Raw genomic sequence first — 23,737 nt, 5'->3', positions numbered from 1 at the left:
TCGAACCCGGGTTCTCCTGCTTACTAGTGGTTGGGTTGTTCTGGGGAAGGAGACCAGACAGCGAGGTCTTCGGTCGCATCGGATTAGGGAAGGATGGGGAAGGAAGTCGGCCGTGCCCTTTCAGAGGAACCATCCCGGCATTTGCCTGGAGAGATTTAGGGAAATCACGGAAAACCTTAATCAGGATGGCCGGACGCGGGATTGAACCATCGTCCTCCCGAATGCGAGTCCAATGTCTAACCACTGCGCCACCTCGCTCGGTCCCTGCTTCCAAGTCAGCTACGTTAACCACTGCACTATCCGGACACAGCTTTTATCGCACGTGCACGGACTATCTCGGCATGCTCCCCGGCCGACCCACATCAAGCGCCGTCTATCCGTAGTCTACGCCCTTGTCCTCCATGCTTGCTAATTTTAGATCCCCGCTCGGAGGCCGAAAGAACAGACACCTCGCACTCATATAATCCCCGATAGTGCACCATCTCGGTGAAAAAGCCACTCAAAAATAGCCCTGCAAACCCGCTCTTGTAGATACACACAGTAATTATCCAAATCGTAACTATATTAATGTGGCCTGGGAAGTAGGATTTGTTGGTCACGAATAAAAATAACAGAACTGCAATAATCTTCAAATGTAATTGTGAGGTTCTTTGTCCTCTAATAAACAGGAGTTACAGTGTCAAGGACTGATAGTTATAGTTGTGTTTGGCACCTATTGTTTAACATGAGAGCACACGAAGGACAGCGTCTTCGCTTACATGCCTTGTATGAGACCTCCATCAGTCATGGTACAGGCTGACAATTATTGAACTACATGGAAAAATACGCCAATTGCTTAAAAACTACGTCGTGCACACACTTTATTCAACATGTAAACATCACTACAGGTATTCGTATTTAGGTTATGACATGTTCGGTATGCCTGCCATCATTGGCGATGATGTGGCGCAGACGAATAGCGAAATTCTGTATGGCCCGCTGAAGTGTCGGAACATCGATGCTGTCTATGACCTCCTGAATGGCTGTTTTCAGCTCAGCAGTGGTTTTGGGGTTACTGCTGTACACCTTGTCTTTAAAATAGCCCCACAAAAAGGAGTCGCATGTGTTCAGATCCGGAGTATATGGCGGCCAATCGATGCCCATGGCAGTGGCCTCTGGGTACCCCACAGTCAGAATGCGGTCCCCGGACATCAAACACTGTCCTGCTTCGATGGTGTCGAGCTCCGTCTTTCACGAACCACACCTTGTCGAAATCAGCGTCACTTCGGATAATGGGGACGAAATCACCTTCCAAAACCTTCACGTACCGCTCGATAGTCACTGTGCCATCAAGTAATATCGCACCGAATATTCTGTGACCGGACACTGCACACCGCACAGTCACCCGCTGAGGGTGAAGAGACTTCTCGATCGCGAAATGCATCAGTTTTGCTTTTTGACGAACCCATCCAAATAAAAGTAGGTTTCGTCGCTAAACCGAACCATACTAATTCCCAACACACCCCGAGGCCAATGTCCTAAAGCTGAATGTCCTAAAGCAAACCGATCAAAACTTAGGACGATTTAATTTCATATAGTTCAATAATTGTCACCCTATGAATGTAATTCTTCTCACAAATTACGTACTCACTACGAAGAGAACCTTTACTCACATCAGTCATTTATAGAACTACAGGAATCTATCTAAAGCACTTAGTGGTTTAATCCATTTACACCACGGAGAAATAATATGTAAAGAAACTTTCACTTGTATTAATCAATTTTGCATTGCCACCAGGGTCTTTCAATAATGATTATTTGCTATTCTCTTTCTTGTCTGCACATAATAAAGGGTATAAAGGATCGAGATTCTATGCTTCCATCGCACAACCAGTCGGGCGTCTGCCTGGTTATACCTTGAAGGCACAATGATCACAAACCTCGCAAGTATCAAGACATGCGACGAAGTCATTTATCTATCGTACTGAGACTTGAGAACGCAGTTCTACCGTTGTTCTAATAATCGTCACAGTTTTACACGACATTTTTACACACCTTCAAAGTCACTTCCTATTCCTAACTGGGAGCGGTGTCCGAAAAGCGGTAGTTTTCCGAAAATACTATATCGCATCAGAAATGAAGGTTTTTGACAAGGGTGCATTTACGTATGTGACCTGCCTCTCGGGCAGCCCAGTAGAGACTTCAACTGCCGAGCGCACAAACATTTTATGTGGTGCCCCTACCATTGAACACATGCTTCCGCGTCGTCAGTCACAGTAGATGTATCTGCTTTCGAAAATGAATGAAAGGTTATGAAATGAAACAAAGAACTCTGACCCATTAGCTATTGTCCTCTGCTGTTTCATGTCTGTGTGCCATACCTCGATCTGTTTCATGGCAGTCCAGTACAGGGACATCCCTTCGGCATAGACATTCCGCGTTCTTCTAAGATGACAGATAGATCTACATACTCAAAGATCCTCCTGGAACAGTTGAGACGTTTTCTGTGTTCCCGCGCAAAAGCCACATCTATATAATTCCCGTCTACTTCACTCTAGCCTTCCCGCTTTTAGCAGCTCACCGCCTTCCATATGTAACGTTTTATCGTTCATCTGCCTAGTAATATTTCAAGTGTTCCCTCTTATTTCAATTGGAGTACAAAGTAAATAGTTTATTTCACGTCGCCGTATGGGTGGCGTGAAATACTTCTCTTTAAGTTTTGGTGAAGCCTTTAGGTATTACTATCGTTGTTGTTGTTGTTGTCTTGAGTCCTGAGACTGGTTTGATGCAGCTCTCCATGCTAGTCTATCCTGTGCAAGCTTCTTCATCTCCCAGTACCTACTGCAGCCTATACATCCTTCTGAATCTGCTTAGTGTATTCATCTCTTGGTCTCCCTCTACGATTTTTACCCTCCACACTGCCCTCCAGTACCAAATTGGTGCTCCCTTGATGTCTCAGAACATGTCCTACCAACCGATCCCTTCTTCTAGTCAAGTTGTGCCACAAACTCCTCTTCTCCCCAATTCTATTCAATATCTCCTCATTAGTTATGTGATCTACCCACCTAATCTTAAGCATTCTTCTGTAGCACCACATTTCGAAAGCTTCTCTACTCTTCTTGTATAAACTATTTATCGTCCATGTTTCACTTCCATATATGGCTCACTCCATACAAATACTTTCAGAAACGACTTCCTGACACTTAAATCAATACTCGATGTTAACAAATTTCTCTTCTTCAGAAACGCTTTCCTTGCCATTGCCAGTCTACATTTTATATCCTCTCTACTTCGACCATCATCAATTACTTTGTTCTCCAAATAGCAAAACGCCTTTACTACTTCAAGTGTCTCATTTCCTAATCTAATTCCCTCAGCATCATTCGATTTAATTCGACTAAATTCCATTATCCTCGTTTTGCTTTAGTTGATGTTCATCTTATACCCTCCTTTCAAGACACTGTCCATTCCGTTCAACTGCTCTTCCAAGTCCTTTGCTGTCTCTGACAGATTTACAATGTCATCGGCAAACCCCAAAGTTTTTATTTCTTCCCCATGGATTTTAATACCTACTCCGAATTTTTCTTTTGTTTCCTTTACTGCTTGCTCAATATACAGATTGAATAGCATCGGGGAGAGACTACAACCCTGTCTCACTCCCTTCCCAACCACTGCTTCCCTTTCATGTCCCTCGACTCTTATAACTGCCATCTGGTTTCTGTACAAATTGTAAATAGCCTTTCGCTCCCTGTATTTTACTCCTACCACCTTCAGACTTTGAAAGAGTATTCCCGTAAACATTGTCAAAATCCTTCTCTAAGTCTACAAATGCTAGAAACGTAGGTTTGTCTTTCCATAATCTTTCTTCTAAGAGAAGTCGTAGGGTCAGTATTGCCTCACGTGTTCCAACATTTCTACGGAATCCAAACTGATCTTCCCCGAGGTCAGCTTCTACCAGTTTTTCCATTCGTCTGTAAAGAATTCGCGTTAGTATTTTGCAGCTGTGACTTATTAAACTGATAGTTCGGTAATTTTCACATCAGTCAACAACTGCTTTCTTTGGGATTGGAATTACTAAATTCTTCTTGAAGTCTGAGGGAATTTCGCCTGTCTCATACATCTTGCTCACCAGATGGTAGAGTTTTGTTAGGTCTGGCTCTCCCAAGGCTCTCAGAAGTTCTAATGGAATGTTGTCTACTCCCGGGGCCTTGTTTCGACTTAGGTCTTTCAGTGCTCTGTCAAACTCTTCACGCAGTATCGTATCTCCCATTTCATCTTCATCTACCTTCTCTTCCATTTCCATAATATTGTCCTCAAGAACATCGCCCCTGTATAGACCCTCTATATACTCCTTCCACTTTTCTGCTTTCCCTTCTTTGCTTAGAACTCTGTTTCCATCTGAGCTCTTGATATTTATGCAAGTGGTTCGCTTTTCTCCAAAGGTCTCCTTAATTTTCCTGTAGGCAGTATCTATCTTACCTGTAGTGAGATAAGCCTCTACATCCTTACATTTGTCCTCTAGCCATCCCTGCTTAGCCATTTTGCACTTCCTGTCAATCTCATTTTTGAGACGTTTCTATTCCTTTTTGCCTGCTTCACTTACTGCATTTTTGTATTTTCTCCTTTCATCAATTAAATTCAGTATCTCTTCTGTTACCCAAGGATTTCTACTAGCCCTCGTCTTTTTACCTACTTGATCCTCTGCTGCCTTCACTATTTCATTCCTCAAAGCTACCCATTCTTCTTCTACTGTATTTCTTTCCCCCATTCCTGTCAATTGTTCCCTTATGCTCTCCCTGAAACTCTGTACAACCTCTGGTTCTTTCAGTTTATCCAGGTCCCATCTCCTTAAATTCCCACCTTTTTTCAGTTTCTTCAGTTTTAATCTATGGTTCATAACCAATAGATTGTGGCCAGAGTCCACATCTGTCCCTGGAAATGTCTTAAAATTTAAAACCTGGTTCCTAAATATCTGTCTTACCATTATATAATCTACAGGGTGTTTCAAAAATGACCGGTATATTTGAAACGGCAATAAAAACTAAACTAGCAGCGATAGAAATACACCGTTTGTTGCAATATGCTTCGGACAACAGTACATTTTCAGGCGGACAAACTTTCGAAATTACAGTAGTTACAATTTTCAACAACAGATGGCGCTGCAAGTGATGTGAAAGATATAGAAGACAACGCAGTCTGTGGGTGCGCAATTCTGTACGTCGTCTTTCTGCTGTAAGCGTGTGCTGTTCACAACGTGCAAGTGTGCTGTGGACAACATGGTTTATTCCTTAGAACAGAGGATTTTTCTGGTGTTGGAATTCCACTGCCTAGAACACAGTGTTGTTGCAACAAGACGAAGTTTTCAACGGAGGTTGAATGTAACCAAAGGACCGAAAAGCGATACAATAAAGGATCTGTTTGAAAAATTTCAACGGACTGGGAACGTGACGGATGAACGTGCTGGAAAGGTAGGGCGACCGCCTACGGCAACCATAGAGGGCAACACGCAGCTAGTGCAGCAGGTGATCCAACAGCGGCCTCGGGTTTCCGTTCGCCGTGTTGCAGCTGCGGTCCAAATGACGCCAACGTCCACGTATCGTCTCATGTGCCAGAGTATACACCTCTATCCATACAAAATTCAAACGCGGCAACCCCTCAGCGCCGCTACCATTGCTGCACGAGAGACATTCGCTAACGATATAGTGCACAGGATTGATGACGGCGATATGCATGTGGGCAGCATTTGGTTTACTGACGAAGCTTATTTTTACCTGGACGGCTTCGTCAATAAACAGAACTGGCGCATATGGGGAACCGAAAAGCCCCATGTTGCAGTCCCATCGTCCCTACATCCTCAAAAAGTACTGGTCTGGGCCGCCATTTCTTCCAAAGGAATCATTGACCCATTTTTCAGATCCGAAACGATTACCGCATCACGCTATCTGGACATTCTTCGTGAATTTGTGGCGGTACAAACTGCCTTAGACAACACTGCGAACACCTCGTGGTTTATGCAAGATGGTGCCCGGCCACATCGCACGGCCGACGTCTTTAATTTCCTGAATGAATATTTCGATGATCGTGTGATTGCTTTGGGCTATCCGAAACATACAGGAGGCGGCGTGGATTGGCCTCCCTATTCGCCAGACATGAACCCCTGTGACTTCTTTCTGTGGGGACACTTGAAAGACCAAGTGTACCGCCAGAATCCAGAAACAATTGAACAGCTGAAGCAGTACATCTCATCTGCATGTGAAGCCATTCCGCCAGACACGTAGTCAAAGGTTTCGGGTAATTTCATTCAGAGACTACGCCATATTATTGCTACGCATGGTGGATATGTGGAAAATATCGTACTATAGAGTTTCCCAGACCGCAGCGCCATCTGTTGTTGACAATTGTAACTACTGTAATTTCGAAAGTTTGTCTGCCTGAAAATGTACTGTTGTCCCAAGCATATTGCACCAAACGGTGTATTTCTATCACTGCTCGTTTAGTTGGTATTGCCGTTTCAAATATACCGGTCATTTTTGAAACACCCTGTATCTGAAACCTTTTAGTATCTCCAGGGTTCTTCCATGTATACAACCTTCTTTCATGATTCTTGAACCAAGTGTTAGCTATGATTAAGTTATGCTGTGTGCAAAATTCTACCAGGCGGCTTCTTCTTTCATTTCTTAGTTCCAATCCATATTCACCTACTACGTTTCCTTCTTTTCCTTTTCCTACTGTCGATTTCCAGTCAGTCATGACTATTAAATATTCGTCTCCCTTCACTACCTGAATATCATCATCATCATCATCATCATCATACATTTCATCAATTTCTTCATCATCTGCAGATCTAGTTGGCATATAAACTTGTACTACTGTAGTAGGCGTGGGCTTCGTGTCTATCTTGGCCACAGTAATGCGTTCAGTATGCTGTTTGTAGTAGCTTACCCGCACTCCTATTTTTTTATTCATTATTAAACTTACTCCTGCATTACCCTTATTTGATTTTGTATTTATAACCCTGTATTCACCAGCCCAAAAGTCTTGTTCCTCCTGCCACCGAACTTCACTAATTCCCACTATATCTAACTTTAACCTATCCATTTCCCTTTTTAATTTTCTAGCCTACATGCCCGATTAAGGGATCTGACATTCCACGCTCCGATCCGTAGAACGCCAGTTTTCTCTCTCTTGATAACGGCGTCCTCTTGAGTAGTCCCCGCCCGGAGATCCGAATGGGGGACTATTTTACCTCCGGAATATTTTACCCAATAGGACGCCATCATCATTTAATCATACAGTAAAGCTGCATGCCCTCGGGAAAAATTACGGCTGTAGTTTCCCCTTGCTTTCAGCCGTTCGCAGTACCACAACAGCAAGGCCGTTTTGGTTAGTGTTACAGGGCCAGATCAGTCAATCATCCAGACTGTTGCCCCTGCAACTACTGAAAAGGCTGCTGCCCCTCTTCAGGAACCACACGTTTGTCTGGCCTCTCAACAGATACCTCTCTGTTGTGGTTGCACCTACGGTAGAGCTATCTGTATCGCTGAGGCACGCAAGCCTCCCCACCAACAGCAAGGTTCATGGTTCATGGGGGGGATTAATATCGTTATAAAATGTAATTAATAAGAAAAACAGAGGACGTACATTTATGCATTGCTACTTAACGTAGTTCCTGCGTTACATGTTGCAAACTCAAATGTAAGTTTGGCGGATTTCTTTTCTGAAAAGGGCAGTTTTGGACTGCCAGTTGTACTTAGTAGTGCTTCCCCACAATGCTTTCTCTCTTTATGAGTATCGTGAGCAACTCAACGATAAAGGGATGGTTGGAGAATCATGTCCTCATCTGCCAGTACCCTAGGATAGCCTACTGTGCTTAGTAGCCCTGAACCAAAGTGACATCCCTATTTCTCATTATGAGAAACATGAGCCTCTCTCGTCGATAACAAAGCGGCCGGAGAAGCACTCATTACCTAATAATCTTTCTTTCGGCGACCTACCGCACGCGGAAGGAAACATCACAAACTTGACGTCATATTTTAAGGATAAAATAGCACCCCAACAATTGATCCCGCGTGAAAATTTGGGCCGTAATTGCGATAGCATGCAATTATAATCTTCTGAAAGCGTATCTTTTAAACTTACGTGCGCACCGATTGTTTTGTCACTCGCTCAGCCCCACTGTAGCCACCTACTGTCCGATCGCCAAGTACTGTACATCGGAGAAGCAGCCAAAGCACTCCTAGTCGCGGAATGTTGAGAACGAGGGTCAAGGGGCCGGGAGAGGCACATATTTGCGCAACCTGCTTTGAAATGTTGTTGCAGAACACGCTATTATACGTGGAAAATGGTAAGTAAGATGAGTACACTATATGTCAATGTCACGCAAATATACATTAATTATTATTCTAACAATATTCTTGTAGTGATATTCTGCAGCTACATTTAAGCTTCACAGTGAAAATGAGTAAATCTAAGCTAATAAAGGATTATTATGAAGTTAACGATATTCGATTTACAGTTTAATCATGCATATCACGTTGAATAAAAGCGCACCTCCGGCAAATACTTTAACTGTGCCAGATTTATGATCCGAAGAAAATAACGCACAACGGCGACGTTAAGACGAGGGTCACTCCAAAAGAAATGCGCACTATTTTTGTAAAAATACAGCTTTCATTCTGCATGTGTGAAAGTTTCACAGTGTGTAGATACATCCTTCCCGCTTGTTTTCAAACTTAGTTCAACCTGTTCCCGTGAGTGGCGCCGTCACACCATGTCTTCAAGATGGCTGCTACACTTGACGTTCGTCAGAAGCAACGTGCTGTCATAGAATTCCTGTGCTGTGAAAACGAGACAGTGGGAAACATCCACAAGAGTTTGAAAAAGGTGTATGGAGATGCTGCTGTCGATCGCAGTACAGTTAGTCGGTGGGCAAGCAGGTTACGTGATGAAAGTGTGCATGGCAATATTGAGGATTGTCCTCGCAGCGGCAGGCCTAGTACTGCACACACTCCAGACAATATGCAGAGAGTTAACGAATTGGTGACTGCTGACAGACGCATCACAGTGAACGAATTGTCACGCTGCGTTCGGATAGGGGAAGTAAGTGTTTACAGTACACTGAAAGTGTTGGCGTTAAAAAAGGTTTGTGCCAGGTGGGTTCCCAGGATGTTGACAGTGGCTCACAAAGAAACAAGAAAAACTTTACACAGCGAACATTTGGAACAGTACGAGAATGGTGGAGATTAATTTCTTGGAAGAATTGTGACAGGTGATGAAACATGGCTACATCATTTTTCAGCAGAGACGAAGAGGAATCAACGGAGTGGCATCATGCAAATTCACCCAAGGAAAAAGTTCAAAACCACACCTTGTGCTGGAAAAGTTATGGCTGCGGTGTGTTTCGATTCCGAAGGATTCTTGCTTGTGGACATTATGCCAAGTGGAACCACCATAAATTCTGATGTATATGTGACGACACTGAAGAAACTTCAAGCTCGACTGAGTCGTGTTCGACCACATCGGCAAAAGCAGGATGTTTTGCTGTTGCACGACAATGCACGGCCACATGTCAGTCAAAAAACCATGGAAGCGATCACAAAACTCGGATGGACAACACTGAAACACCCGTCTTATAGTCCTGACCTGGCTCCATGTGACTATCATCTCTTTGGAAAACTAAAAGACTCTCTTCGTGGAACAAGGTTTGAAGATGATAACTCCCTTGTGCACGCTGCCAAACAGTGGCTCCAACAGGTTGGTCCAGAATTTTACCGTGCGGGTATACAGGCGCTGGTTAAAAAAGGGGGTAAGGCAGTTGAGAGGGATGGAAATTATGTGGAGAAATGAAAATATTGTTCCTAAAGGATGTATCTACACACTGTAAAACTTTCAGACATGTAGAATAAAAGATGGATTAAAAAAATAGAGTGCATTTCTTTTGGAGTGACCCTCCTAATTAAATATTTCTGCTCTTCTTCCTTAATGACACAAATTAGTTTCATTTTTTTACACTGCATTCGCGACTAGCAACATATAATGTTCAAAGCAAAGGGATCTCTGGCATCACCTACAGATTAGAAACCGCGCACTTTGCCATAATGAACATAACATCTAACTGATGTCGAAACAGTAATTCACAGACCTCTTACTCACTCCACTTTAACAGTACTTCGCTCTCGAGCATTAGCGGCCTTTACACAGGTGCACCTAACTTGTTGGCGCCTGCCGGCCGGGACGAACATCGACAAAACCGTGGCGTTCCGGTTGAAGTTGCAGACAAGCCTCCTGCTCGCAGACACATCTCGTTCCCCGCGCAGGTGCGTGGCTCCTGGCATTTCGACCATTCCGACAGTTCTGTGTGGACCGCTGTCAATTAAGCATGTTGCAACTCCAGACAAACCGTGTTCGTGTGACTGCTACAGCTGGTATGTTCGTAGCAGTTATAGGGAGCTGAAAGAAATCAAAGCACCGTTTTTGGGTAAAGCAATACAGTCACTGTTATAGTCATTTGCCTTTAATTACAAAACTGCGCGATAATTTCCGTGATGATTATAAAAACTACTTACGGGTGGACTGTGACCTGTTTAACATTTTACTAGGTATGATTAAGTATAAAACTTGCGAGACAGATACAGTGACGAGGAAAAGCATTTCAGCAGAGGAATGCCTAACATCCATTCTTATGTTTTTAGCAACTGGTCGCTCTTTTGAGGACTTAAATTTAGAACAGGAATTTCAGCGCCGTCACCGTGTGCTATTAACACAGAGACATGTAAAGCACTATACGATATTCTGAAGTCAGATTATATGAAAGTAAGTGAAGACGACTATTACAGTTTCCACCATTCTAGTGCGACAGTTATTAAATTTCAGACAAACGATTGTGTGTGCAGAACTTGTTTTAATACATTGTCATAAGTTAATTCTTTAAGCATACAGAAGTACATGAAATAAGACTTTTATAGCATCTGTTAAGTGCGCTACCATTTAATGTAGATCTGAACAAGTCTCGCCACTTTCATGGCCTTCTTGGCACTTTATTGATGTCGGTGCGAAGACAGAAACAGCTGGCGTTGAGACCAGAATGTTGCATATATTGTTACACAAAGCCATGTGGGGATGCAATTTATTGAGCAGCCCTGGACCCACTATTGCAGTTATTAATATCTCCGCAAAAACTGCTTGTGTGTGGTCCATTTTCATTAGTATTTTTGCAAGGCTTATTTCAGTTGCATCGATTTCATCCACTGCATCTTTAGAATTGGACTCAATTAAACCACGACTGCAGATTTTCTTCAAGTCTCATGTAGCCCCTGTTAGCTCTGACTTCTGTTTCATTCCCTTTTCTGCAGTTTGTTTCGGTTTTTGGTGTGATGACTCGGTATGAAAAACCAAACTCAGTTGTAGTTTTTGTTTTTCAGTTTCCTCCAACGAGGGAACAATGGACGGAAATTTCAACGGGATTGCAAGACAATGGCAATTTATAAACTGCGCCTGAACGGTGGATGAAAAACAGATACGTATTGGTCCTCCACCTTATTTAGGAGCCCAGTACTACAACTATAAAAACGTTTACAGTATTATGTTAATGGGTATTGTAAACCCGAATTACGAGCTTTTTTTTGGTTGATGCAGGGAAAAATGGACGTATTTCTGATGGCTGCACGTATTAGCCCGAAAATCATGACAGTTAAAAAGTCGATTTTTGTTTTCTTTGTAGATGTAGCTTTTCTGTTGACTGAAAATTTTTTGAAACCGTACTACTCGACTATGACAAAAGAATTTTTAATCACAGCTTGTTCCGTGCACGGAATGTAGTAGAAAATGCATTCTGGATTATTTCTTCACGCTTTAGAGCGTTAAAGACAGCAATTAATATGAAAGTACAAAAAATATATTACGTTGTTTTGGCTATCTATGTTTTGTACGGAAAACCAGTCATGGCTATCTGTCACCATCAGCTTTGGATAGATAAGACACCGAAACTTCGTCAGTGCGCAAAGCAGACTAGTGACAAAAAATAGAATTACATAGTTTACAAAATATGTATCTAAATTCCAAACAAAAAGGCTAAAGAGAATAGAGAGTTATACAAAAATTATTTTGTTTCAGAGTGGAGTTTGCGTTGGTAGGAGAGCATGTTGAGATTAGGAAGGCATAAGACTTTTTATTAAGATAATTTAGCACTATAGTCTCAGAATGTAATTTATTGCTTTCCTTTGTCAATTTATTATCAATTAGTTTTAAACCTCTTATCGATGGTAGACAATGAAAACCTCGTAACTCCATCTGTCTGTGAAAACTCGTAATTCCAGTAACCAGTAGCTCCATAATCAAAGAGAGATTTGAATGTGCTTGGATTTCTCTAATCCGTCAATACCATGGCTCTATTGTAAAGTTACGCGTGTAGAAACTTTCTGTATCACTTTATATTATTCTTTAAGAAACCGTTTTTGCTTCACCTCCAAAATTTAACAAAAGGGAGGTAAAGAGGTTTTTCATTGTTACCATCGTTATGTTACATCTCTCAAAAATACGAGGGCTGTCCAGAAAGTAAGTTACGATTGATCGCGAAATGAAAATCACAGTGAAAATCAGAAATGTTTCATTTGTAACAGTTAGCTACACCTTTCAGCTACTTCTCTACGTAGTCGCCGTTCTGACTCAGACATTCGTCGTAGCGTTGTACCAACTTTCCAATACCCTCGTCATAGAATGCAGCCGCCAGTGCTTTCCGCCAATTCTCTACGCTGGCCTAAAGCTCGTTGTCTGTGCCAAAATGTTGTCTTCATAGCCAGCGGTTCGTTTGAGCAGAGATGAAACTCAGTGGGAGACAATTACGGGCTGTATTGTGGGTAACCAAACATTTCCAATTGAAACGATGAAGGAACATCTTCATTGCCCCTGCTGAATGAGGCTGAGAATTGTCTTGAAGATGTAATGTTGGTTGCATAGCTTCGGGGAAAAATTCTCACCAGGCTCTCGTACTTGGCGGGAGACACTGTTTTCTATAACATCTTTACGCGCTCACTAAGAGCTCAGGAATGAAAAGAGCGACATAATTCTACCTAGAGTCATACTAGAGACACTGCCCAACACATCTTTGCAAAGCTTTATCGGATTTTCATAGTCGTTTCCATTTCGCGACCGATCGTAACTTACTTTCTGGACAGCCCTCGTACAAAACTTTAATACTAACCTGTTCAATTCCTCCGATATGTTGCTACTCATGAATTACTAGGATCCATTCTTCACCAATACTATCATCATGATGCTATTCATTTACAGCAATCTCATCAGTGTCACCTACATGTTTCTCACAATCTTCTCCATCCATATTTGACATACTTCATGACGAAAGCTCCTGGTCCGTAAAGAATGTGGGAAGACCATAATACCACAAGTTGGGCACAAATTTCATCACTCGACCTACCAGATCGTTTGCTGTCCAAAACCCGTTTGATTTTCTGTCTAAAGGAACCGCACAAAATGCGAATTTTTTTGGTAACAAAATTTTTACTTGTGTTGTTGAAAACTGGCATAAAGTCACTAGTTTATCTTAGGCGTCGTTTTTTAGATTTTTGTTCATACACTACCTACTCCCGGTGCGACACAAACAAGCATGGGGCCGGGATACGTCAATGAATTCCGTTAATTCCTTCGTCCAGCAGCGTGAGTCTGTACTGTACTGTAAGCACGCTCTTGTAAATGTGATGATGCTCGGAGCGGCAGTTCTGCGCGAGTATCGGAGTAGGTAGATCCCTTTCTAGTAGCTTCGCCCTATGACGGAGCTACGGGAACCCATACCTGCTTGGCGCGTTGCAAATCGCCCCGGCAGAACTGCCCGTGTAAAGGCCGCTACTAAGCGACTGCAGTAGGGTGGAGGGAGAGACAAACAACCGGTGCGTGTGATAATTTATCACGTCCACGTCGGTGTGTACCACCGGTGGCTCACGCTAGATCCTCCCATTAGGCAGCATGTACCATTGGTGACTCAAGAGAGATCCTCCCGTTGGAAACCGTGTACCCCCGGTGGCTCAGTCTCGGCCGGCCGGAGTGGCCGTGCGGTTCTAGGTGCTTCAGTCTGGAACCGCGCGACCGCTACGGTCGCAGGTTCGAACCTTACCTCGGGCATGGATGTGTGTGATGTCCTTAGATTAGTTAGGTTTAACTAGTTCTAAGTTCTAGGGGACTGTCCCATAGTGCTCAGAGCCATTTGAACCATTTTTGCTTAGTCTCGACCCTGACACTTATGCTACCAGCAATACACTAACGAATAATGTATTACGTATCAGCCAGGCACAGGGAACAGCTGTTAATACAATTTTGTGTGAGCCTTAAACAGAGAGCTTCCGGAGCAAGTGAGATATTGCGTAATGTGTGATCAATTTAGTGTAAAATTTTTTTATGTGATCTGTAGTTGTTTTGAAAGAACTAATTTATCGCAGTTTCAATATAAAATATCAGTATATTAAAATAGTAGGCTAGGACGTTTGCCATACGACCACCAGCCAAGGGAGGAAAAGGAAAAGCAGCATGAAGGAAAGCATGAATACGCGTGCTGTCACATCGCGAGAAAAACATTTCTCAGCGCCCCACAGTGGATCAACTCGCTTCAATACCTGGACGCAACAGAAAAATTGATACAAAACCCTTCTAACCTGTGCTCTTTTTAGAGTGTTTGGAATCCATTGCTGGAATAACAAAATTCAAAACGGAGGATCCAGTTTGGCGAATAAAAATTATACATTTAGCGGATTCGGGTATAAAGTATTGTGAGATCAGCAATAACGCATTAGAAGTCGAAAATGGCGTATTGAAATGATTTATTCGATATTTTATATTTTTTATATCGGAATGATAGTCACATTCATCGCTTGTGTCGGGTTATCCACTGAGATGGTTTGAAAAGCAGGTCTTTTTCACCATGTGGCGTCTGTTATCTTCTTCAATTGTGATTTTCTGGACTCTCCAGATGAATGGACCCGAACATGCCAGAAGCCGATGTAATATGAAGTGTATCATTTTCACACGGAATATTGGCGTGTAGAATCTTATCGGTAACGTCCGGTATCCTTATTCCTGCTCATCTTCCGATAGCCAACCAATCGTCAACAGAGCAGCTCCGACTATGGCATTCCGTCCATGAAAACTATGTGGACTGGTGTCGGCATCGGGCATTATTGCAGAATATTGAGAATCCTGTGAGGTTGGCACCCGACTTTCGAGAAATATATTCTTTTACAGTTCCAGATATGTTTTAATTCTAGAGCCCTCTGTACAAAATTTGAATAGTTCTGCAACGTTCCGCAAAACTAAAAATTTTGGTTTACCGTCAACTGTCACGGCATGTTCCATATCTACTTGAGACTGGAATGACACCGCAGCTTAGGGAAAGTATGCATAAGTGCAGTCTACACAACATTTCGCGGTACTGTAGTCAGCACGTGCACCCTTTTTTCCTGTTCTGTCCAGGTTTTGATGCGAGTTGACCCACTGTATGCCGGTGCCAACATGTTAAAGTTTTACTTGCAGAAGGTCATAACTGCATAGGGTCATAATTATGGCCAAGATTTTCTCGCAGGTTCTGTTGCTAATGCTGGTATCTTGCAAGTGTGCAGTTTTCTCCTTAAAATACGAGGTTAATCTGATGATGTTTCCTCATCAGAGATGCTATGCCCTTGTACTCATAAGAACCACGAAATCCAGACCACTGACAATGGAAACTTTCTTGGCTTCATTCACGGCGCCAATTGTCATCATGCTAACGCAGTGACTAGATGCTTGGGCAGCCACACCCAGAGGGAGAGACTTACCCAGAGTATCAACTGGATGAGGTTGATCCCATGATGATGCGGAGTTAGTTCTTTGAACTGGACAAGATATCCTCCCCGCGTTCAAGTGTCACTGTTTGTGAACAATGATTGAGTGCAAAGACTTAATGAAGCTGCGATATTCTGAGGAAGTGTTAGACTCGAGTTCAGTTTTTATTTTCAGCTAAACAATAACAGAAATGAATGTAAATAAAAAAGCAAATGAATCAAGTATGCCCACTTCATTCCTTATCACCTTTTATTTTAATTTTCTCGATTTAGGTTTAGACTATATCGACGCATAATTTACACTCAACTAGTTATTGCGCCACACAAAAAACTACACAGTTTTTAGTAATAGTACTTTAGATTTAGATTTTTCGTAACTATAAGCTGTGTGTTATGACTTTTGAGAGCTCTGAACTTTGCTTAGATAGACGTTGAGCTGCTCCTTTTGAGTTATTAGATGTATGTTTGAAATTTAAACTTCTATGTTTAGAATAGTGTTAGTGATTCACATTGAGCTAGGGAAAGAATGCTAGGTCGGCTGATGGAAAGTTATTGTGTTACATAGCCTAGTACATTCGTTTCGTTTGCTTGCGCCGCTGTCGAAGGGTCGGCATGGTTAGGTACGGATTTGGCAATGGTAATGTTAAGGGGTGGGCGGATGACCTTCCTGCCGCCTCCTTATACCCCCCAGGACGGAATTAGTGTACCTTATCTGTCTGTGTCTAGTGTAATCCATGGAATAGTGTGAATGTGTTCAAATGTTTGTGAGTCGTGTAACTGAGGCGGGACGTGGGGACCAGGCCAGTATTCACCTAGTGGGATGTGGAAAACCTCCTAAAAACCACACCAGCCCGCGTCGTTAATGCGCCAGGCGGATTCGATCCGGGGATGGTGCGCCTACCTGAGTCCAGGAAGCAGCGCATTAGCGCCCTCGGCTAGCCTGGCAGGTCTACCTAGCCTAGTACATTATTAAGTAAATTTAAACAGTGATTTTATTAGAAAAATTATCTCAGACACCGGAATTGACCTACCACTTAACTATCCTGAACATTTGTTTGGAAAGAAAAACAGTTAGTCGATAGGCTTCAGTTCTGGAAAAAAATAATGAAATTTCGATATACCTTGATAATATTTGATTAATTCTGTAGGAGAATCAGCTTCAGGAATGCTCTTCAGTATACTAAAAATCATACACAAGTGAGCTAAGCTGGCCTGGAAGAGCCTCAATAGGCAAAAAAAAAAAAAATAAAAAAAATGGTTCAAATGGCTCTGAGCCCTATGGGATTTAACATCTGAGGTCATCAGTCCCCTAGAACTTACAACTACTTAAACCTAACTAACCTAAGTACATCACAAACATCCATGCCCGACGCAGGATTCGAACCTACGACCGTAGCTGTCGTGCGGTTCCAGACTGAAGCGCCTAGAACCGCTCGGCCACAACGGCCGGCCCTCCATAGGCAATTGGGTAAACAACGGGCGCGTTATTGAATATCAGGGGTCCGCAGCTCGTGGTCGTGCGGTAGCGTTCTCGATTCCCACGACCGGGTTCCCGGGTTCGATTCCCGGCGGGGTCAGGGATTTTCTCTGCCTCGTGATGACTGGGTGTTGTGTGCTGTCCTTAGGTTAGTTAGGTTTAAGTAGTTCTAAGTTCTAGGGGACTGATGACCATAGCTGTTAAGTCCCATAGTGCTCAGAGCCATTTGAACCATTTGAATATCAGGATATCAGGAAGGTATTTCGTTGTACATTTCTTTCGTGATTAGCTTAGCGCCCGCTGCTCCGATATCGTGGACTGTATGGTCTGCACAGATTTTTCTTTCTTTCATGTGAATCGAATTGCCACGCCTTCCAAACTTCTCATGGTAGTTAAGGCCACAGAACAATGATCTTTTCTGAACGTACTTGTAACCAAAAAGCGATTTGGTAGCTGGAGTTCAAGGTTTTTGTTAATTAAGTCTTTTGCATTCTTGTGGTGACATTTCCATAGAAAATTTTCATCTCCTAACACATTTATTTATATCTAACCGAGAGGTGGAATAACAGTTTTCAACCCATATTACACCCCATCTACCTCCTTAATGGTTGAATTTACAAAAACGCTGAAATGCGCATTTTTTTTTACTTCTGACAAACTAAATACCAATTTTTGTAGTTCTAGCGATTGGCTTAACATCGACATATTTTCAAAAAGCTTTACATCCCCTGTTTCACCTCCTTCGAACTCCGAAATTCCCATGTTAAACGATGCATTCTGATGGACACGATCTCCAAATGTAATGTTTCTATCCTTAGCGGCTTGGACTAGGCCAGGGGCGGGCAAACGTTGCACGCGGCTCATGAGCGCACAGCGCTGCATGTGTGCTGCTCGCGTGCAGGTGTCGACCGGGGCTGTGGCGACAGCCGGCAGGTTGCGGCAGTGTAGTGCCAGGCTAAGCTGCGGACGTTGATGCGAAGCGAGCACTATGTAGTGAACGCTGTATTTCAAGAAACGGAGAAGTGGAGATTTGCTATCTTTTAAAAAGTAATGGGAGAATCATTTTTTCTTTGTGCAAAAACGTGAAAATTCGAAATGTTTAATATGTGGCAGTATTCTCGCTGGTCAACGGAAGTTTAGTATTGTAGGCCATTATAATAAATTTCACAAGGACGAGTACAATTTATTGTCGGATTCTGAGCGGATGGGGAATTGACTGAGCTTAAGAAGAGCGATCTGACGATACCAGATAAATCTGTCGTAGTTGGCCGGCTGGAGTGGCCGAGAGGTTCTAGGCACTACAGTCTGGAACCGCGCGACCGCTATGGTCGCAGGTTCGAATCCTGTCTCGGGCATGGATGTGTATGATGTCCTTAGGTTAGTTAGGTTTAAGTAGTTCTAAGTTCTAGGGGACTGATGACCACAGCAGTTAAGTGGTTCAAATGGCTCTGAGCACTATGGGACTCAACATCTTAGGTCACAAGTCCCCTAGAACTTAGAACTACTTAAACGTAACGAACCTAAGGACATCACACACACCCATGCCCGAGGCAGGATTCGAACCTGCGACCGTAGCAGTCCCGCGGTTCCGGACTGCAGCGCCAGAACCGCTAGATCACCGCGGCCGGCAGCAGTTAAGTCCCATAGTGCTCAGAGCCATTTGAATTTGTCGTAGTTGCTGTTGTCACAAGAGATCTGCGACTTTCTCTCGTCATGTCTCTCATCTAACTGATTTAACATTTTATGGAGCACTGTTTTCAAGTTTTCAGGACAACAATAATAGCCCAGCGGTATGTGCAAGTTATAAGACTGCGCTTAATATAGCGAGAGCTGGAAAACCATTTGCTGAATTAATAAGTCTCGGTTAAGAGAAAACATCAGTGATGAAAATTTACGTAACTGTTTGTGTTTGTCTGTATGTAGAAATTTTGTTCCAGATGTTAAACGAATTGTAAACTCCACCTGTGATAATTAAATAAAACGTATCGTAGGTAATAGGTACTCTTTCAAACCATGATTTCTTTCAAGCACTCCTACTAACCTTATTTATTCACTCAATAAAGCAAGCTAGGAAACAAAACGCATTGCAGAGGAAGGAGCGGACAGAAGGTATGGTGGGGATGGGAGATAAGCGGGTGGCCAGCTTGCCCCTGTGTGCACGCGGAACACCTGTTAACTGCACGCGTGCAAGTGCACCGCACATGTGCAGGATTCCTGCCCGGCCCTGGCCTAGGCGATGATGAGTCAGTGATTCAGTTTGGCCCTATTTCATTCAATAAGTGGTTGAATTTTCACAAATAGTGAAACGCATTTTTTTTTTTCGAAGCGAGAAATCAAATTCAAATCTTCAAAGATTTAGCTTTAAAAATGCTTTCATAACGAAATAGTTCACAAAACATTTCATCCGCTCTTTCATCCCTTAGAGATGGAATTTCGAAAAACTCCTTAAACGATGCCTACAATGTAAGATCCACAACCTGTGCACATGTCAAGTTTCTATCATTAGCGGTTTGGACTGGGCGATGATACGTCAATGAGTGAGTCAGTCGGGACATTGCCTTTTATATATGGAAATTAAATCCTTAAGAGGTAAGCACATAAACTCATATTTAACGGAAAAACCTTGACCTACCATGGAGTGTTGGTACTGAATGTTGCTGGTAAACGGTTTGAAATACATTCATGAGGAACACCATCATTTGAAATCTGAAATGCTATGAGAAAGATGGATTACACACACAGACAGATCCAGACTAACTATTCATCACAGAGAAACAAGCTGTTCAGTAAGTTAATAGTGGACCAAGATCTAAATTGGATTAGAGTGAGACTAGCCTCGATGGTCGAATACATTTACAGAAAATTATTCGCAAATTTGTAAGAAATTATATGAGACAAACTAAGAAAAGGGAATAGGAACTACGTCCTGTGAACAATTCTTCCAGAAGGTGGGACCCACTGAAAATCGCTAATAACCACGTGACTACCTACTAAAAAAAAATCGATAAAATATAACAAACATTCACGAAAATCAAATAGCAAATCTCGAAAATTTACTTAAGAATGGAAACGGGTTCAATTGCTTGCGTAAAATACTGAATCACAATCTTACGAACAAAACACGTGGTAACCAACCATGCACAAAAAAACTCGCTCAAATCTGCACAAAACACAGTGGCCTTTCCCTTAATATAACTACCGAATGTTCATAGTCAGCTACACGATTTCTTCTGGAATCTAGTCACACTCATAAATCCACGTGGCATCGTACACCACAATCCCAAATTACGGAGCACTAAGGAAACACTGCTATCAGTTCTAAAAATTGGGAGTTTATTCACAGTTCCTCCCTACGCAAGTTATCCTGAGTTAGTCTATAATTGCTGAATCCTACTAAGAAATGAATTAAGGACTCAGTTAAACAAACTTACACATACAAAAAGTTACAGCACTTAGGACTAAAGCTAGAAGTTACCTCTTCGACGAAATCCAGTCCAGGGAGGCTGTTCGCTACTCACCTACAGTACCTAACGCGGACCAGAAGCCACGCACAGCTCTACGACTGGACGTTTCCGTAGCCAGGAGCTGTTTCTGTTGGCCTGCGAAGTAGGTTTCTGAAAGATGCGAAACATTTTCTAAAACACTCTTGGGAACCACAACCAAAATTTTCAATGTACTTCTACACACGTGTTTTAGCGCCTTCGGGGCATTCCGTAGCGCATGAGGACAAAGTTTTGGGGATTTTTATGTTTTTGCTGTGTATTGGGCATCCCAGCTTTTACAAACTTGATGGCAGCAAATGTTACAATGGTAGTTCTGTCACTGGAGGGGTGTTCGTACCATGCCCTGCGATTGGGCATGCGCTTCAACAAAGTTTAAGAGGGAAGTTAAGGGAAATTTGAGAGGATACTCTTGGTTCCGACATCGTTCAGCTAACACACTGTTATTCTACACTTGGTCCGGAATTGGTGATGCATTTGTGCTAGGTTTGGAGTTCTATGACTTGGCTGAATTTAGCTGATGAGTCGTGGAGGCATGAATAGTGGGGAAAAGTGCGTCCTGGCTCATTTTATTGTGTGAGTTGCATACATTCTCGGGCAAGCATATGCAAAAGAGTACTTGTCGGGAAGAGGAGATATAATTGTTACATCCCACTTCTGATACCAATTGTAAAAGAGTTCATGGTTTGGGCATGGGGAGAGAAACTTCTGACACCAATGTTAATGTCTAAAATGGCAGGGAAGGGGGAAGATGCTGTTAAATATGCCTCGTGGCAGCAGTTTGCAGGAGGTCGAGCGGTCAGAATTAGATAATGGGCATCCAGGGCTGCTGTTAAATGACAAAACAGGAAATTAAGTACAATAAAGAGGATATATTTCAATACACAGAGTACAGAGGGCGCGCCTAGGATCGGAAGTTAGCAGGTTTAGGCCAGTCTAGGTGGTCGAACAATTAATTAAATTGGGCAGTGGAAGGGGAAGCGGTTCATGTTAACTTAAGTTGGTAGCTGGGCGTGAAAAGCAGAGCCAGAGCCTCTGCCTTCCGAAAAGCCGTCTGTTCTGCTCGAGGTCTGGATTACAATAGAGAGAAGCAACTGTGTTCCGTTGGGCAGGACACTCCGGTATCCACACACGTGATCGTTATCCCGCGCATGCTATTGGCTAAAATCAATGGCATGAATTCGCTAGCAGTTTCAGCAGAGGGCTCAGGGCGTCTCTTGTCAGCAGCTTTAACTGGCCAGAACTGCCTCAGTTTTGAAAGACAAGCGACTTGTGTCACGTAGACACGGCGTGAATTACTCTGGGAGAAATATTGTAAAGATTCCACGGGGCCTTTGAAATAAATTTCTTAAACCAATTCCCTAAAATATTCCTTCACTGGCTGCCATTATGTACATTCCTTTCCCCTTCCAGAGAAGTGGTGACAAACATTGTTTACAAAAGGACGTCGGTCACTCCCCGGAAAGACAGTTTGCCATAGTAGGGGCCGTAATACTATGGGAGGGTTGTGTTGCAATTGTTTTCATTTTTGTATGTACGTAGGAGGGGACTTACTTACATGCAGCCAAGTTTATGAAAGTTCATGAGTTCATAAAATAACAAAATATTAGCTGTTCAAATTTTGTGCAGAAATACAATGTCTTCTGTAATAACTGAAATCATTAGTATAACAAAATACAACGGAAAATCCACGCTTATAACAAAATATTTAATTCTATGGTAATCGAAGTATTTGGGTAAAAACAATAAATCAGCTTAATGTAGTGGTTAACATCTGACTTTGGTAAGAACTGGGTGAAGTACATTTAAAAAGAGTGATAACAAGTGTAAAATTGTGCTATATCCTCCACATATTAGTTACGGGTAATAGTTGCACAAAGTTTCACAGGCTACAAAATATTAACACATTCCAGTAGAATGGAGGGTGCAGTTAGATGAAGTTCCATAAATCATATGAAAATCTTTTACCACATTAACTCATGTTAAAATGCGAAGTACAAAGCCTTTTCTTATACTGGTAAAACACTGGAATTGAGGATGATATCAGAGGCCTGCCATACGACATAAACTAAGCTTGTAAAACAAAGTTATAGGCATGGAGAACACACAGGCAAAACTCTACAAAAGATAATTAAAATGTGTGTCCACAGTGACAAAACAGCTAACAATATTCTCGTCCTATTCATAAAACTTCATATAAAGGAAGGGAAAGAATGCAATGAGCTTATAATCAGATCACGAAATTCAAAAAGGTTCACATCTAGAATGTGGTTCTGTGCGACACAAGCGCACGCACTGTTTGTAAACAAACTGACTGACAAGAAATGGTTCAAATGGCTCTGAGCACTATGGGACTTAACATCTGAGGTCATCAGTCCCCTAGAACTTGGAACTACTTAAACCTAACTAACCTAAGGACATCACACACACCCATGCCCGAGGTGGGATGAGAACCTGCGATCGTAGCAGTCGCGGGGTTCCGGACTGAAGCGCCTAGAACCGCACGGCCACCGCGGCCGGCTTTGACTGACAGGAGAAGAGCATGTGGCTTGTCAGGTGGGGAAGTGTGACGTCGCTAAGCTTTAATAGCCATTCTCTCTAGCAGGCTGATGGAGGGGGCGTTACGCACGTCTTGTAGGAGGGGAAAGAGCGGGGAGGTAAGCGCGAGGGACGCGGAATGGCGAGAGGGGAGAAGGGGAAGTGGTAGTGGCACTTTCAGCACTCAGCTCAGCTGGCGGCGTGTACCGGCGGTATAATGCAAAGTATGCGTAAACACAGAGAGAGATAATGCTGGCTAACAGACGGTCAAACATCGGTAATGATCCACACAGAGCGACACCAAATTTGTACATGAAGATATCCTAACTGTTATAGGACAAAACCAAATTCATGGCGGCACGTCAAACAACGTTTAAGGAGGCTCAGTTAAGATCGTTAGTACAGTATTTGCATTAATTCTT

The sequence above is a fragment of the Schistocerca cancellata genome, chromosome 4 (assembly GCF_023864275.1).
Source record: "Schistocerca cancellata isolate TAMUIC-IGC-003103 chromosome 4, iqSchCanc2.1, whole genome shotgun sequence".
NCBI lineage: Eukaryota > Metazoa > Arthropoda > Insecta > Orthoptera > Acrididae > Schistocerca > Schistocerca cancellata.
The sequence above is the reverse complement of the archived record's forward strand: the minus strand, read 5'-3'. Positions refer to the sequence as shown.